An 18,719-nucleotide genomic window follows, 5' to 3' on the forward strand; every position below is an offset into this window, starting at 1 on the left:
CCTTGAGGATATTATGCTACATGAAATAAGCCAGACACAACAGGACAAATACTGTATGATTCCACTACACAGAGTAGTCAAATGCATAGAAACAGAAAGTAGAATCGTGTTTGCCAGGGGCTAAGGAGGGGGAAGGTGAGTTATTGTTTAATGGGTTTAGAATTTTAGTTTAAGATGAAAAAGTTCTGAAGATGGATAATAGTGATGGCTGAACAACAATCAAGTGAATGCACTTGATGCCACTAAATTTACCCTTACAAATGGCTAAAATGCTAAATGTTATGTTAGTGTATTTTATCATGATAAAATCAATCGTATTGTTATTATGACTCCTACTAACAAAAAACAAGATACAATTACATACTATGTGCCAACAAATGTGCTTTACGTATATTAACTCATTTAACCTTTACAAAAACTCTGCAACATGGTTATCACCACCAATGTTTTACAAATGAGGAATTAGGAAAAGCACCTAGTTGAGGGGGGTTACGTGACTGTTTAAGACCACAGAGCTAGTGAGATCCAAAGCCAGGGTTCCTTTCCACTGTAAGATGCTGCTTTCTACCCTAGAGGGAAAATGTATCTGATACTACAAAATAAAAGAAAACTGAAAACCCCTGGAGCAAGAATGGTCAACAACAGAGGTAAAAGGAAGAATGTACTGTTAAACGTTAGGGGCATGCTCCCTGATTCCACTTATTCTTGTTAAGATTGTTCTTCTGATGATAATATCTAAGAACTTTAAATGCAGCAAATACCTGCCCATGCAAATCCCTAGCAAACTAGGAAAAGCTGTTTGTAATACCCACAAAACCCAAAAACAAAACTTCTCATAACCTACCTACCATGCAATTCCCTATTTTGTAAGAATTTTTCTGAACTTCTTCAAGGTCAAGAAGAAACCTAATAATTCATCAAAGAAAAAGAAACTCTAGAAAAGATGAATAAGTTCTGGAGATGTATTGTACAGCATGGTGTCTATAGCAATAACAATGTATTGTATACTTGAAAATTCTGGAAGTAGTAAATCTTAAATATTCTCATCACACAAAACTATGTGAGGTGATAGATATGTTAACTAGCTTGATTTAATCATTCCACAATGTATACATATATCAAAACATCACATTGTACACCATAAAGATACACAATTTTTATGTATCAATTATACCTTTATAAAGTTGGGAAAAATAAAAAACAGACAAGAAGAAGAAGGAGGAGGAGGAGAAAGGAAGAGGAGGACGAAAAACGAGAAAGGAGAAAGGAGAAGAAGGAGAAAATCTTAGAGTTAAACACACACAACTATAGTAAGAGTCTGTTACAAAATTAAACCCCAGGCCCTCAAACACTAAGCAAAGCTTCACTACAAACAAAAGGGATCACAATGACTGCCTCCCCACTGATCTCTCTTCCAGGCCTCTGCTCTCACTCCATATGAATCAGGAACAGGCCAGACAGGACCGGCAGCTCTTGGTTAGGAAAACAAGTGGCTGTGCAGGTCCATAGGTGGCGCTGCTAGTTAGCAACCAGATCCCACCACACCCCATACCCCCAGCCCCAGAGTGGAAGCAGCAGAGTCTGCTGGTGAGGACAGAGGACAGGAAATCTGGACAGCCAGATTCCTGTCCCAGTCTGTGTCACTCAGTCAGGGATCAAGGGGCATCCAGCCAGGTTCCATTCCAAGGGTGGTGTCACTTCCCCCAGGGACTAACAGTTGTTCTCCAGCGGATCTAGGCACGAAAAGGGCTGAGTAGGGGATGTGGCAAGAGCGGAATCCACAGCATGTAGATCCCCATGAGGGACTAAGCTTTTCTACCCTATAGGGGAGAAGGGGCTCTACCAGTGCAGGTCAAGTAGACACAGCCCAGGAAAGGGATTCAAAACAATCTTCTTAGATCCTGTGTCTCTCCCATGGGAACAAAGAAGCTTGGGTTCATGTATGTGCTTTGAATTCCTCAAATGAAAGCCATTCTGATTAAAACAAAAGCCTCCTTCCTTCCCGCCCCCAATATACCAAATGATTTATAGTCATCAAGTGTCTCCTGGTACTCAAAAAATACGCTATCAAACAGGAAATGAAAAAAAATACCCATTTCTTCCAGAAGGAAGGGGGAGGGATCACATCACATCCCTGTAGAGACAGGAAATCAGCTGATCAGGATCCAAGCCATGCTCTGGGAAATGACTACTCAGTTTTCAATACAGGGGGCGGTGCAGTTCCTCTTAGGCTTCAGTCACTCCCTAGGTAAGAATTTCCAAGCAGGGCCATCTTGTTATGGAGTGTTGTGTATTTACTAGTTAAATGTGGGAAATAAAGGCACTCCAATGCCTGCTGCCAACCGAAAGCACGGCTCCTCAAACTTCCTACTTTTTACTGATGGACACGGGGAAAAGAGCCAAAAAGTAATGCTTGCACAACACCCAGTGAAACCACAGGGACCTTTACCAACAGCTACAGGTGACCCCAATATTTAAAGTCTGCATCCACCCAATCTGAGGTTGTGACTGGGTGTAGGTACAAACCAGAGGCTAAGACTTTTCTTGTTTGCCAACAACAATTATCATAATAATAGCTTTACATTTCCGCAGTGCAGGGCTAGGAGGGACTCAATGCTCCCTTTCTCCACTCCCAATCTAATTCTGAGCCCCTTCCTTTACTGAGGGATATCCCTCCATTTGAGGGGAATGGGCAGGTACCTTTAGTCCCTGCTACAAAGGTGGCAGTGCCTTGTCCAAGGTAGTCAGATGGAACACTTCTAAAGGTTCTCCATGTAAAGGAACTGCAAAATAACTGTTACTCTAAAAATTGTTAAGCAAGTTGGGTGCAGTGTCTCATGCTTGTAATTCCAGCTACCCAGGAGGCTGAGGCAGGAGGATCACCTGAAGGCAGCAGTTCGAGACCAGCCTAGGCAACACTGCAAGACCCCATCTCTAAATAAAAAAGTAAACAAAAATTTTAAATCCTTAGGAAACAAAAATTCCCTATATCATATCCACAAAAATTCCTTTATCCATCTCCACTTTCTAATAATGTCTCCCAATTCAATATGCTAAGCATGCATCTGTCTACAGTAAATGCATTTAAAGTTTCCCTCCACTATTCAATGCAACATACATTTATAGACACTTTAAGCTGGACACTATCCTAAATAAAGATAAGTGAGATGTTCGCGCAGCTCTCAAGGTGCTCACAGTCTTATGGAGGGAAAAAAAAAAAAGGCAAATAACTTGTTATTCAGAGGGATCTGACATCGTAAAGGAAAAGCAGGCGCTGGACAAGGTGTCTCACACCTATAATCCAACACTTTGGGAGGCTAAGGTGGGAGGATAGCTTGAGGCCAGGAGTTCAAGACCAGCCTTGGCAATATAGTGAGACCCCGTGTCTACAAAAAATAAAAAACAATAAAACTCAGCTGGGCATGATGGCATGTGCCTGTATTCCTAGCCTACTCAGGAGGTGGAGGCAGGAGGATCACTTGAGCCCAGGAGTTCAAGGTTACAAGGAGTTATGATCATGTCACTGCACCCCAGCCTGGGTGAAAGAGCAAGACTCTGTCTCTTAAAAAAAAAAAAAGAAAAAAAAAGGCCGGGCACAGTGGCTCATGCCTGCAATCCCAGCACTTTGGGAGGCTGAGGCGGGTGGATCACCTGAGGTCAGGAGTTAGAGACCGGCCTGGCCAACATGGTGAAACCCTGTTTCTACTGAAAATGCAAAAAAATAGCCGGGTGTAGTGGCGCACGCCTGTAACACCTGTAATCCCAGCTCCTCGGGAGGCTGAGGCAGGAGAATCACTTGAACCTGGAAGGTGGAGGTTGCAGTGAGCCAAGATCGCACCATTGCACTCCAGTTTGGGCAACAAGAGCAAAACTCTGTCTCAAAAAAAAAAAAAAAAAAAAAAACTCGCTCGTCCCCGGCTTCCGAGCACAGCATGGCGGTCAAGGTGCAGACAACTAAGCAAGGGGATCCTCATGAGTTAAGAAACATATTTCTACAGTATGCCAGTACTGAGGTTGATGGAGAACATTACATGACTCCAGAAGACTTTGTTCAGCGCTATCTTGGACTGTATAATGATCCAAATAGTAACCCAAAGATCGTGCAGCTCTTGGCAGGAGTAGCTGATCAAACCAAGGATGGGTTGATCTCCTATCAAGAGTTCTTGGCATTTGAATCTGTTTTATGTGCTCCAGATTCCATGTTCATAGTGGCTTTCCAGTTGTTTGACAAGAGTGGAAATGGAGAGGTGACATTTGGGGCCAGGTGCGGTGGCTCACGCCTGTAATCCCAGCACTTTGGGAGGCCAAGGTGGGCGGATCACAAGGTCAGGAGTTTGAGACCAGCCTGGCCAACATGGTGAAACCCCGTCTCTACCAAAAATACAAAAATTAGCCAGGCGTGGTGGTGGGCGCCTGTAATCCCAGCTACTTGGGAGGCTGAGGCAGGAAAGTAGCTTGAAACCGGAAGCCGGAGGTTGCAGTGAGCTGAGATTGCGCCACTGCACTCCAGCCTGGGTGAAAGAGTGCAACTCTGTCTCCAAAACAAAAACAAAAACAAACAAACAAACAAAAAACCCACAACAAACTGTTGTCTATTTACTAATAAAATGAGTGTGAAACATGTTAAAAAAAAAAAAAAAAGTAAAGAAAAGAAAAGGGGAGAAAAAAAAAGCTTAGAATTCTTCACTTCTTAGCCACAGCATCTAGGTTACGTTGATTTACCCAGCAATAGAAACCCTTTTCTCAAGGAACCTCTGAAAATATTTTCATTTCCTTCATTCCCAACTTAAACACATCCAAATGATGCTGCTCAGAATTTCAAGGATATAAATTAGTATGACATGTAAGAGCAGGAACAACTCCACAATAGAAGAGAACTCTTGAGTCAGCTCTTGTAGGAAGTTCTGCAAAACCGCACCCAGGAAACTTGATCTGAACAATGAGATTAGTGTACCAACTTTTCCCTACTGTCAGTACTTCCCAGAGCCAGAGAATGGGACATGTGGGAGGATTTATCTGAAAACAGAGAAAGGAGTAGAAACGAAAACCCACATCATTTCCATAGGCCAAAACTCCCCACCAAGGCAGTCTCAGTACCATCTCAATGTTTAATGTGACTACAAAATATCATGTAGTATTGCTATTGCCTCCAAGCTAGTTACAGCTAAATCATCCCACAAAAAATAGGGAGGCATCTATCTAGCCTAACGTTTTTAAAGCTAAAGCCCAATCATTAGAAATATATTAGGGTGTTGGCTATATTTATACTCTGTTCAAAGGACCATTAATCTTCATCTTCTGATAATGAGAAGAATTCCCCATGAATGGGGGGAAAAATCAACTCTGAAAGGGATCTTTTCTCCTTCAGGGGCAGGTACCGACATTTCAACACAAAACTTTCTGAGTCCACATTACTCAGAGGAAAAAAAAAAAATACGGAGTGGGGTCTGTCTTTTTTTTTTTTTTTTTTTTTTTTTTTTTTTGAGACGGAGTCTCGCTCTGTCGCCCAGGCTGGAGTGCAGTGGCCTGATCTCAGCTCACTGCAAGCTCCGCCTCCCGGGTTCACGCCATTCTCCTGCCTCAGCCTCCCGAGTAGCTGGGACTACAGGCGCCCGCCACCTCGCCCGGCTAGTTTTTTGTAGTTTTAGTAGAGACGGGGTTTCACTGTGTTCACCAGGATGGTCTCGATCTCCTGACCTCGTGATCCACCCGTCTCGGCCTCCCAAAGTGCTGGGATTACAGGCTTGAGCCACCGCACCCGGCCGGTAAAAATATGGAACGCTTCACGAATTTGCGCAAAAAGAATATTGTATTAGGAGACCTCAAGACCCCTAAATCAAGCAACCAAAACATTCTGCCCCCGTAAGCCACAGCCACAGAAGAGTTAAAACCATCAAACTCCATTTCCTTTCCTCTCCGTTTCGAATCACTTGGGGGAGGGGAGGAGGAGTGGAATAGAAAGATAGGTTGCAGTCAAAGTCTGGACAGCTAAAGGCAGGGTGGTCCACTGCATATCTAGGCCTCAGAGATGGGAATGATAACTAACCAATAATGTGTGTGTGATCAGAGGGTGTCAGTGAAGGAGAAAAATAAGATGGGGCAAAAGGAGGTAGTAGGGATAGAAACAAGAAGTTTTATACCACTTCAACAGCAACCTCTACTGGCAAATGCAAGGAGGTCCTGGCCACCCTTTAGGTCTAGGGCTGGTAAGACAAATGAGAGAAAGGACTATCCCCATCCCTTGTCCTCCTCTGACTGTCCTGCATTTTTCTCCTGGGTTTCCTAAATCTAACCTAAGCCTTTTCTCCAGATTCACTCTAATGAGAAAGTAAGTAGATGGGTGGTACAGTTTTATAGCAAAGAAAATAAATGGCAATTAATAACTGGTTTGCACCAGAGAAGCCAGTTTGCCTAATTAGCCTACTGGTTCCAAGAAGCTTCTCTGCAATATGCCGGCCTTTTATATTTATGTTTTTTTTTTTTTTTTTTTGAGATGGAGTCTCGCTCTGTAGCCCAGGCTGGAGTGCAGTGGCCGGATCTCAGCTCACTGCAAGCTCCGCCTCCCGGGTTCACGCCATTCTCCGGCCTCAGCCTCCCGAGTAGCTGGGACTACAGGCGCCCGCCACCTCGTCCGGCTATTTTTTTGTATTTCTTAGTAGAGACGGGGTTTCACCGTGTTAGCCAGGATGGTCTCGATCTCCTGACCTCGTGATCCGCCCATCTCGGCCTCCCAAAGTGCTGGGATTACAGGCTTGAGCCACCACGCCCGGCCTATATTTATGTTTTTAATAAAGCCATATCCCCACCTCTCACAAGGTAGCATCCTCCCATCCATCCCCTTTTCAGCCACCCTCCTACACTTAAAATCTCTTTTTCCCAATGTGACGTCCTGAATCCCACCCACTAAAGGAGAAAACATAACCTGTTGCACAAGTATTTCATTTACAGGCAGTTCTCTCAGGCACACACCCCATCTTGACAGGCAGCCAAGATGATGTCAGCCAGGTAAGTGTTCCCTTAGGCTTCCGGCTCTGAGCACCTGATCTAAACTTTAGAAGGGTGTGAAGTACTAACAAAATCCAATCACATCAACATTTATTGACTACTTGCTAAATGTAGGACATTGTGTTAGGCAAAACTGGGACTAGAAAGAAGAATAAATGACCATGAGCCCAAGCAGCACAATCTAACTGGGCAAATGTGTGAGAAGTTAAATAACAAATAACAAAATACAAGTGATGATACACAGCATTTCATGGTCAACTGGCAAATGAGTGGTAGAAATTAATGCTATGAGTTATGAGGCAGAATGAGTTATCATCTGTGAGTATGGCTTGCAAAGGATTAATGGAAAAGGGAGGACTTGAACTGAGCTCCAAAGATAAGTAAAATTTTACCAGGAGGTGAGGGAAGACTTTACAGAAAAGGGTGCAATAGCAGAAATCTTTTTTTTTTTTTTTTTTTTGAGACAGAGTCTCACCCTGTCACCCACGCTGGAGAGAGCAGTGGCGCAATCTCGGCTCATTGCAAGCTGCACCTCCCGGGTTCATGCCATTCTCCTGCCTCAGCTTCCCAAATAACTGGGACTACAGGCACCTGCCACCATGCCCAGCTAATTTTTTATATTTTTAGTACAGACAGGGTTTCACCATGTTGGTCAGGACAGTCTCGATCTCCTGACCTCATGATCCACCCGCCTCAGCCTCCCAAAGTGGTGGGATTACAGGCGTGAGCCACCATGCCTGGCCTATGGCAGAACTCTTAAGTATCAAAGGGAGACTCAAAAGTAAGCCAGCCCAGTGCAGTGGTGCAGTCCTGTAGTCTCAGCTACTCAGGGGGCACTGCTTAAGACCAGGAGTTTGAGGCTGCAGTGTGCTGTGATGGTGTCTGTGAACAGCCACTGCACACTAGCCTGGGCAATGTAGCAAGACCCTGTCTCTAAAAAAAAAATTTTTTTTTAAACTGTAAGCCAGATGTATGTTAATAAAAATAAATAAGTGGTAAGGCTCATGAGTCAAGAAGAGACACAACCAAGATAAAGGAATAAACGATGTAAAGGTGCAGTTCCAAAGCAAGCGTGGAAAGAAAAAAACCTGGAAGGATACAAACCGAAGCTTCAACAGTAGTTACCTTGACCAGTGGGCCTAGGTGGAGAAAATAAAGACTAGAAAAGAGAATTTTTACTTTTTTCTTTGTAATTTCTGCTTAAATGTATTACAGTGAACATGTTTAATTTTGTAATAACACAAAAGAGAGTTACATAAACATAGCAGGCCTATGTTTTTTCCTCTTAACCGCTAGGACTTTTTTTTTTTTAAGTAACTTACAACGTCTCACATCTGACTAGGGCCCCATGGCAAGACTGCAACCAGTACGTAGGAAATGTCAACTGACTTCACATTCTCTTTCCCACTCAAAACAATAAGAGCTCAAGGGAACACAAATAAAGGTCACTTCCCTGACCCCTCAGTTGGCACCATTCCAGAACTAGGAGTTTTTAGAGAAAAGGAGACTCAGGTCTCAGGCCAGACAGTTCTATTCAAGGAAGTGAAGGAAAGGTATATACTGAGTTAAGAGCTGGAGTTCTGAAGTCCAGCAGAGCTACATATAAATGACTGCTCTACCATTCACTACTAGGTGAGAGAACCTGAGCAAGTTATTTCACTGGCTGAGCCCCACTTTTCTCCTCTGCAAAATGAGATAATCTCCTTCACAGGGTTATCATGAGAATTAAGTGGGTTAATGTACATAAAGTGCTTAACACAGTCCATTCCGGGCACATAGTAAAAAATTAATGAAAGCTGCTATTATATTATTATTAAATCATTCAGCCCAGAAAAGGCAGGCATCTCCCACCAAAGCTACACACCAGGTCCACCTCAGCTCTTTCCTAAATGCTGCCAAAAATCAAAATGCAGAATTAGCAGGACAAGAAGAGCTTTTGTTTTCTTTTTGAGAAGGAGTCTTGCTGTGTCGTCCAGGCTGGCGTGCAGTGGCGCAATCTAAGCTCACTGCAATCACTGCCTCCTGGGCTCAAGCAATTCTCCTGCCTCAGCCTCCTAAGTAGCTGGGATTACAGGCATGTGCCACCACGCCCAGCTAATCTGTTATTTTTAGTAGAGTCGGGGTTTCACCATGTTGATCTCAAATTCCCTACCTCAGGTGATCCACCTGCCTCAGCCTCCCAAAGTGCTGAGATTACAGGCTTGAGCCAAGGCACCCAGCCAATAGGGCAAGGAGAGTTTTAACTGTATACTAAGAGAATCTTAGTAATAAATCTTAAAAGACCAAAGAAAGTTAATTTCATATATGTTCACTCCTCTGTCCAGGTTACAAACTGACTACGCCATTTGTTTTTATTTTTTTGTTTTTGTTTTGTTTTGTTTTGGAGACAGAGTCTTGCTCTGCTGCCCAGGCTGGAGTGCAGTGGCACAGTCTCAGCCCACCGCAACCTCTGCCTCCCAGGCTCAAGTGATTCTCCTGCCTCAGCCTCCCAAGTAGCTGAGATTACAGGCACCCGCCACCACGCCCAGCTAATTTCTTGGTATTTTTAGTAGAGACAAGGTTTCACCATGTTGGCCAGGCTGGTCTCGAACTCCTAACCTCAGGTGATCTGCCTGCTTCAGCCTCCCAAAGTGCTGGGATTACAGGTGTGAGCCACCATGCTCGGCCCTAAACCATTTGCTATAGGATGAACTGTATCCCCCAGAGAGATGTTCCAACCCCCAGGGACTGTGAATGTGCCTTTATCTGGAAATAGGGTCTTTACAAATGATCAAGTTAAGATGAGGTCATTTGAAAAGGCTCCAACCCAATATGACTAGTGTTCTTATAAAAAGGGGACATTTGAACACAGACAGACACATACAGAAGTGAAGGCGGTGAGACAACATCATTTACAAGCCAAGGAACATCTGAGGCAACCAGAAACTAGAAGAGAGATGTACGGAACAGGTTCTCCCTCACAGCCTTCAGAAAGAACCAGCTCTGGTGACAACTTGTTTTCAGACTTCTCGCCTCCAGAACTGTAAGACAATAAATATCTGTTGTTTAAGCCACCCAGTTTGTAGTACTTTGCTGTTGCTGTTATTACTATAATAATAATTATTATTATTATTAGACAGGTCTCACTATGTTGACCAGGCTGGTCAAAAAAATGGCATTTATCCTATTAATTATATGTTTTTGCTGTTGTTTGTTTTGTTTTGTTTGTTTGAGACAGTCTTACTCTGTCGCCCAGGCTGGAGTGCAGTGGCACGATCTCGGCTCACCGCAACCTCCGTCTCCCAGGTTTAAGCAATTCTCCTGCCTCAGCCTCCCTAGTAGCTGGGATTACAGGCATGTGCCACCACGTCTGGCTAATTTTGTATTTTTAGTAGAGACAGGGTTTCTCCATGTCGGTCAGGCTGGTCTTGAACTCCCGACCTCAGGTGATCCACCCGCCTCGGCCTCCCCAAGTGCTGGGATTACAGGCATGAGCCACTGCACCTGGCAAAAACCCCTGGTTCTTAATGACACCAACCTGCTTGAACAAGTACTTTTGAACCAATTCCCTAGATATAATTTTCTCCCACCCTTTGCTTGAAATCACTATATGCCGAATGAATCACTGAAGAGACTTTACAAATCTTATCTAATCCCTCTGTTTTTGTGTGTTTTTTCTTTTTTCATTTTTTTGTCTTTTTTTTTGTTTAATTGCTTTCCTTTGAGTTTGATAATCCCTCTATTTTTATAATAAGGAAATAGGCCCAAAGATGACAAGTGACTTGACCAAGGTCACAAATAAATCAGTGGCAGAATCAAGTATCCAATCAAAGTTTCCTGATTTCCATTACACCACACAAATTGGAGAGCAATAGCAATACATGAAAATAGAGCACAGATGCTGGAATCAGACTGTCTCAATTCAAATCCTAATTCTGCCACTGACTGGCTATGTGATCTCAGGCAAGTCATTTAACCTGTTTGTCCTGTTTCATCTGAAAATTGAGACAATAATATTTATTTCACATGGTTGCTCTAAGGACTGAATGAAATAATATATGCATAAAGTACATTAAAATTATGCCTGGCACATTAATAAGTACAAGATGTGTTAATGCTGCTGCTATAACTACCACTAAATAATGCTAGGCAAAACACCAAAGAGTATATACACACAATACTGCTTTATGAAACTGCAGACAAATGTACTCATTGAGAGATATTGAAAGAGAAAAAAAGGAAGAGGAGAAAGTCTCTTTATTCCTGTAAATTTGCCTAATTTAATTATTAGTAATAACACTTACTGAGTATGCTAGGCTGTGCTAGACTCAGTGCTTAATATGATACAGACATTACTAAATTTCATTAAATCTAAGATAGTGTCTGTTGCAAAATGCACCATGTCATTTACTCTCCCCAACAACTCTATGAAATAGAGAGTTCCCCTATTATACATATGAGAAACTGTCACAGAGAGTTCAAATAATTTATCTAAAGTCACACAGGTAGTAAATGGCCAAACCAGGTTTCAATCCCAGGTCCGTCCAACTCCAAAGCCTCTTGCACTAACCACCTAATCACAAACTTGGTGCTTCTCAAACTTTAACAGGCACAGAATCAAATTAAAGAACCACCTGGGGGCCAGGCGTGGTGGCTCATGCCTGTAATCCTAGCACTTTGGGAGGCCAAGGTGGGCGGATCACTTGAGCTCAGGAGCTTGAGACCAGCCTGGGCAACATGGCAAAGCCCCATCTCTACAAAAAAAAAAAAAAATACCAGAATTGGTTGGGTGCGGTAGCTCAAGCCTGTAATCCCAGCACTTTGGGAGGCCAAAGCAGGCGGATCATGAGGTGAGGAGTTCGAGACCAGCCTGGCCAACAAGGTGAAACCCCATCTCTACTAAAAATACAAAAAAACTTAGCCAGGCATGGTAGCATGTGCCTGTAATCCCAGCTACTCAGGAGGCTGGGGCAGGAGAATTGCTTGAACCTGGGAGGCAGAGGTTGCAGTGAGCCAAGATCTCGCCACTGCACTTCAGCCTGGATGACAGAGCAAGACTCTGTCTCAGACAAAAAAAAAAGAAAAAAAAAAAAAAAGGACAAGAATTAGTCGGGCATGGTAGCACAAGCCATAGTTCCAGCTATCTGGGAGACTGAGGTGGGAGGATCACCTGAACCCGGGAAGATTGAGGCTGCAGTGAGCAGTCATCACACCAATGCACTCCAACCTGGGCGACAGAGTAAGACTCTGCCTTAAGAGAAAAAAAAGTCACCTGGGAATCTTGATAAAATTAAAATTGATTCAGGCCAGGCACAGTGGCTCACGCCTGTAATCCCAACACTTTGGGATGCTGAGGCGGGTGGATCATCTGAGGTCAGGAGTTCCAGACCAGTCTGGTCAACATGGTAAAACCCCATCTCTACTAAAAATACAAAAATTAGCAGGGTGTGGTGGCATGCACCTGTGGTCACAGCTATTCAGGAGGCTGAGGCACTAGAATTGCTTGAACCTGGGAGGCAGAAGTTGCAATGAGCCAAGATCACACCACTGCACTCCAACGTGGGTGAAAGAGCGAGACTCTGTTTCAAAAAAAAAAAAAATATATATATATATATATATATATATATATTTTTTTTTTTTCTAACAAGCTATCAAATGCTGGTCCTTGGACCACCACTGACTGCCAAGTTATTCTATTCTGCTTCTGATTACTACAACTCCTCCTCCTCCTGGATCACCACCTCCATCCTTTATCTCAGTGATCAGCTAATGAAAAAGATCTACTCCCAAATGACTGAGGAACCTCCTAATTAGTCCTTTGTTTTTCTGTCACTTTCACTATTCCCTCCTCTCCCGTTCCGGACCCCACCCTCCTTTCTAAGGTAGGCCACACAAAGCTACCTAAGAGGAAGCTAACAGGGCGTTCAAAATGAATGTCTGTGGTATAAGGAAAACTAAGGAAACTATGTTAACCTTGGATGATTTGCAGTAACAAGGTCCAACTCAAAATCCACATCAACATTGTGGCTCTGGCGAGAATGCTTCTGGAATAAACTGGAAACTATGGGTTATTTACTCCCATCATTTCTCCAAAGATAATGGGTGAGACCTCTCCCCACCCCCACTCTCAGCTTAGGTCTCTGAGCAACACAGGTAATTATGATCTGCCCACTTACTACTGAAACCATGAATTTCAACTGGGTTTAGTCCTCACCTGTCCTCACCTGGTCTACCTGCCCTATATTTTAGACATAGTTTTTGTTTGTGCTCTTCATGCTTAAGAGTACTACTGGCCAGGCGTGGTGGCTCACGCCTGTAATCCCAATACTTTGGGAGGCTGAGGCGGGTGGATCACGAGGTCAGGAGTTCAAGACCAGCCTGGCCAAGATGGTGAAACCCTATCTCTACTAAAAATACAAAAAATTAGCCAACTTTGGTGGTGGGCACCTGTAATCACAGCTACTCGGGAGGCTGAGGTAGAGAACTGCTTGAACCCAGGAGGCAGAGGTTAGAGTGAGCCAATATCGCCCCACTGCACCCAGCCTGGGTGACAGAGCAAGACTCCATCTCAAAAAAAAAAAAAAAAAAAAAAAGAATATTACCAAACACAAAAGTGGCTGCACTGTACAAGTATGTTACATAATCACCTTTCTATAGTTGTTCTGGATCCCTGGTTAAAAAGAAAGTCTGAAATGTGAATTATATACGATACAACTGAGTGGGAGTATGTGAAACACAGGATTTTTTTTTACTCAACAGCCCTACAGACACAACCCCACTGCTCCATGGGGTTATCTTAAGGTAAACAATTTTTGTAACTCTACTTGAGTAGTTCAAATCAGACCATTTTCAAGAGTAGTCTCATCTGGGAATCTTAAAGCAACCCAGACCACAAATCCAAAATTTTCCTGTGCCTTAAGGTAAAAGAAGGCCAAATGGAGTTAATCAGGCCTGGGTTCGAAACCCAGTTCAGTCACTTACTAGCTGTGTGACCCTCCGGGAAGTGATATAGGTTCCTTAAGCCTCAGTTCCCTCATCCGTTAAAATCTAGTAAGGTTACGGGACTATCATAGGAAGTCATTTATGACGATTAAATAAGACTGGCCTGGCACAGTGGCTCAAGCCTATAATGCTAGCACTTTCGGAGGCCGAGGTGGGCAGACCGCCTAAGGTCAGGAGTTCGAGACTAGCCTGGTCAAAATGGCGAAACCCTGTCTCTACTAAAAATATAAGAAGTTAGCCGGGAGTGGTGGCACGTGCCTGTAGTCCCAGCTACTCAGCAGGCTGAGGCACAAGAATCGCTTGAACCCGGGAGGTGGAAGTTGCAGCGAGCTGAGATCGCGCCACCGCACTCCAGACCAGGCGACAAAGCAAGACTCTGTGTCAAAAATAAATAAATTAATTAATTAAATAAAACAAAATACCTGGCATATAGGAAGGGCTCAATATATATTAGCTTCTTCCCTTTTGCTTCTCCACCCCTCTTCATAGAGATAATACAGTTAAGTACATAATACACATTAGTACCAAACCACATTAAGGAACTGTGATTAAGCATCATTTTATTTAATTTTTTTTTTAATCCATTTACCTGGTAAGGAGATATGGCTTTAGCTTGAGGAAGTTATTGTTCCTTTCCATGCCTCTTTTCCTTATGGGGAACAAGAGTGAACTAACTTAACGTTTCCAATTCATTCATTCAATATTTATTGGAGCAGCTACTTTACACCAGACACTCTTCTAGGTGCTAGGGAAATGAGTTAATACACAAATAAAAACCTCTACTCTTAAGAAGTTTGCATTCTAGGCCGGGCGCGGTGGCTCAAGCCTGTAATCCCAGCACTTTGGGAGGCCGAGACGGGCGGATCACGAGGTCAAGAGATCGAGACCATCCTGGCTAACATGGTGAAACCCCGTCTCTACTAAAAAATACAAAAAACTAGCCGGGTGAGGCGGCGGGCACCTGAAGTCCCAGCTACTCGGGAGGCTGAGGCAGGAGAATGGCCTGAACCCGGGAGGCGGAGCTTGCAGTGAGCTGAGATCCGGCCACTGCACTCCAGCCTGGGCAACAGAGCAAGACTCCGTCTCAAAAAAAAAAAAAAAAAAAAAAAAAAAAGAAGTTTGCATTCTAGTGCTCACTTCAGCAGCACATATACTAAAATTGGAACAACAGAGAGATTAGGGAGGGCCCCTGCACAAGGATGACACACAAATTCGTGAAGTGCTCTACATTTTTAAAAAATAGTTAGAATAAGACCTAATATTTGATAGCACAAAAGGGTGACTATAGTCAATAATAACTTACTTGTACATTTTAAAACAACTTAGAGTGTAATTAGATTGTTTGCAACACAAAGATAAATACTTGAGGGGATAGATACACCATTCTCCATGATGTGCTTATTTCACATTGCATGCCTGTATCAAAACATCTCATGTACCTCATAAATACATGCACCTATTACGTACCCAAAAACATTTTTTTTAAAAATCTTTCTTAAAGAAGTTTGCATTGTTGACCGGGTGCGGTGGCTCACACTTGTAATCCCAGCACTATGGGAGGCCAAGGTGGGTGGATCATGAGGTCAGGAGTTCAAGACCAGCCTGGCCAACATGGTGAAACCCCATGTCTACTAAAATACACAAATTAGCCGAGTGTGGTGGTGCACACCTGTAATCCCAGCTACTCGGGAAGCTGAGGCAGGAGAATCTCTTGAACCCAGGAGGCGGAGGTTGCAGTGAGCCAAGATCACACCATTGCACTCCAGCCTGGCCAATACAGTGAGACTCAGTCTCAAAAAAAAAGTTTGCATTGTAGTAGGAAGACTCAGACAACAACCAAAATAAATAAAATATGTTACATAATAACAAGGAGTTCCAGGAGTCAGGTGAAGTAGAATTATAACATCCCAAGGGGAAAGTGAATTTGAGAAACAGAGGTTAAAGGCTTATGCAGTTTTAAAATTCTATGAAATGGAAATTAGAAAATGGTATAAAGAGGCTTTATTGGCCAGGGGCGGTGGCTCACGCCTGTAATCCCACCACTTTGGGAGGCCAAGACAGGTGGATCACCTGAGATCAGGAGTTCGAGACCAGCCTGACCAACACAGAGAAACCCCGTCTCTACTAAAAATACAAAATTAGCCAGGCATGGTGCCACATGCCTGTAAACCCAGTTACTCAGGAGGCTGAGGCAGTAGAATCGCTTGAAACTGGGAGGCAGAGGTTGCGGTGAGCCGAGATTGTGCCATTGCACTCCAGCCTGGGCAACAAGAGAGAAACTCCCGTCTCTAAAAAAAAAAAAAAAAAAAAAAAAAAAAAGAGGCTTTATTATATTCTGCACATTACAATTCTCCATCTGATAGCAACACTTTAGTCTTAAGCTCTGAAAAGGACAGATTATATATTTAGTTTACACAAAGCATTCAGTATTTAGAATTTCTCCACTGGATGGATGGGAAAAGCATTCAGTAAAATCAGGAACATAGGAGAAGGGCAGACCCAGGAGCAGGGACGGGGACAACAATGTCCCTTTTGGACATATCAAGTATGCAACATCTGTGGAACAACCACGTGGAAAAAAACATTGTGAAAGGTGCTGGAAGTTGCTGAAAACACTAAGAAATAAAACAACCAGCATCATTTGCAAAGTGGCTCAATTCATGAAGTGCATCATATGCATCTCATCTGACATAATCTAGAGCTTCAAAGAGATCACAATACAGCCGGGAAGTTCAGACAAATACACATGAAAAGTAACAGCAACAACAACAACAAAAACTAAGAAATGTGGGCCGGGTGCGGTGGCTCAAGCCTGTAATCCCAGCACTTTGGGAGGCTGAGACGGGCGGATCATGAGGTCAGGAGATCGAGACCATCCTGGCTAATACGGTGAAACCCCGTCTCTACTAAAAAATACAAAAAACTAGCCGGGCGAAGTGGCGGGTGCCTGTAGTCCCAGCTACTCGGGAGGCTGAGGCAGGAGAATGGCGTGAACCCGAGAGGAGGAGCTTGCAGTGAGCTGAGATCTGGCCACTGCACTCCAGCCTGGGTGACAGAGCAAGACTCCGTCTCAAAAAAAAAAAAAAAACTAAGAAATGTTATAAGGGAGTTTTGGCTTAAGGAATTACAAGAATTACAATTATAACACTTGTTTGTTTTTTAGGTTGGTTTTTTTTTTTTTTTTTTTTTTGAGACAGAGTTTCACTCTTGTTGCCCAGGCTGGAGTGCAATGGCACAATCTCGGCTCACCACAACCTCCGCCTCCCCAGTTCAAGTGATTCTCCTGCCTCGGCCTCTTGAGTAGCTGGGATTATGCGCATGCGCCACCACGCCCAGCTAATTTTGTATTTTTAGTACAGACGGGGTTTCTCCATGTTGGTCACGATGGTCTCGAACTCCTGATCTCAGGTGATCTGCCAGCCTTGGCCTCCCAAAGTTCTGGGATTAGAGGCGTGAGCCACCGTGGCCTATAACACTTGTTATATTTAAAGACCATAATGAAATCACCACTTAGTTTTCCAATTTCTAGAACTTTTATTTATTTAACTTTCCATATCATCACAAGCCTGTTTACTGGAGATATTATACATCTTTATAAGTCAGAAAATAATCAAGAAAAAGAGGAGGAAGAGGAGGAGGAGACAAAAGGATGCTGGAGTTTCGGTTCTGCTATCAGACAACATATATAGGCAAGGCAAAGCAAAGCAACTAATGACAGCAACAAATACTATTTTCTGCATTTATTAGCCCCCTTAATACTGCCCCCAAACCTATTTCCTCTTACCAGAGCACCTGTGCTCCAGCTACACAAGATATTTTGTCTTACGCCTTCACAACCACATATTCATGCCAAGGCCTAGACCATTCCCTCCACTGCCTCACTGCTTTCCAAGTACTTCCCACAGGATAATCAGAGAGAGGAGGCCTGAGAGATGGGCACGTAATGCTCCATCTATCTTTCTCTCCCACAGGGAAAGTAAAGAAAATTTCCAGCCCTTTGGCAGTTCCTCATTCTTCCTAATAAAGGCAGTATTAAATGAATACTGTTATTACACTTATTAACAATAAGAACAAGAACGAAAACAAGGATCCAGTCCTCTGACAGGTATGAGGACCTCAAAGTACTCCACCTACTCTGGTCCCTGTTTTCCATTTGCGAAACTAACCAACAAAGGCTAGGACAAGTGCTACACTCTGCCCTTCTAGAGGTGACTCAGGCCAGGTCAGTTAGCTTCTTTCCAACCTTGCACTGACCCATGCTCAGGCTGCAGCTCGCCTTGGCTGCTGCTCTGTCTGTGGTGCTTGTGAGCACACGAGTGTTTGTAGTAGGTGTGGAATAAATTTCCTGAAGTTACAAAGATAACTGTACCAGAAGAGCCAAGCCTTCCAGGCACTCTCCCTGCTGGAAACTGGAGCCTCCCACTTCAGTGACAGGTCACCACTAGAGAGCAACGGTCCTGTTAGGATCCTTTCCCATATGTATAGATAATATGGCCAAAAGGTCCTGCATGACTAGAAAGGATATCAGAGAGAAATTACCTGGTACCAAAGGGCCACAGGTGGCAGCTCTCTGCCATCTTAGTTGGAGCTGAAGAGGGTCTTGTCTCTGTTAATCCTCTTCCTCACTGACTACATGTCTTTTTAGCATATCTTCTACTGTGAAAATGATAGCTAAATGAGGAGTAATCATCCATTATTTGTTCAACCACTTACACATTCTTTATCGTCTTTTG

At 43.5% G+C, this 18,719-nt stretch overlaps 1 protein-coding gene and 1 non-coding gene across 5 annotated transcripts in view; one reads left to right on the forward strand and one right to left on the reverse strand.

Moving 5' to 3' along the window:
- Positions 1–18,719, reverse strand: part of LOC101867430 (microtubule actin crosslinking factor 1) — a 386,272-nt gene that overhangs the window by 351,859 nt on the left and 15,694 nt on the right. The gene's annotated exons all lie outside the window — the stretch shown is intronic.
- On the forward strand, positions 15,116–15,220 carry LOC123570912 (U6 spliceosomal RNA). Its single transcript, XR_006695130.1, has one exon. It is a non-coding gene; the product is annotated as a U6 spliceosomal RNA (small nuclear RNA).

The sequence above is a fragment of the Macaca fascicularis genome, chromosome 1, assembly GCF_037993035.2.
Source record: "Macaca fascicularis isolate 582-1 chromosome 1, T2T-MFA8v1.1".
NCBI lineage: Eukaryota > Metazoa > Chordata > Mammalia > Primates > Cercopithecidae > Macaca > Macaca fascicularis.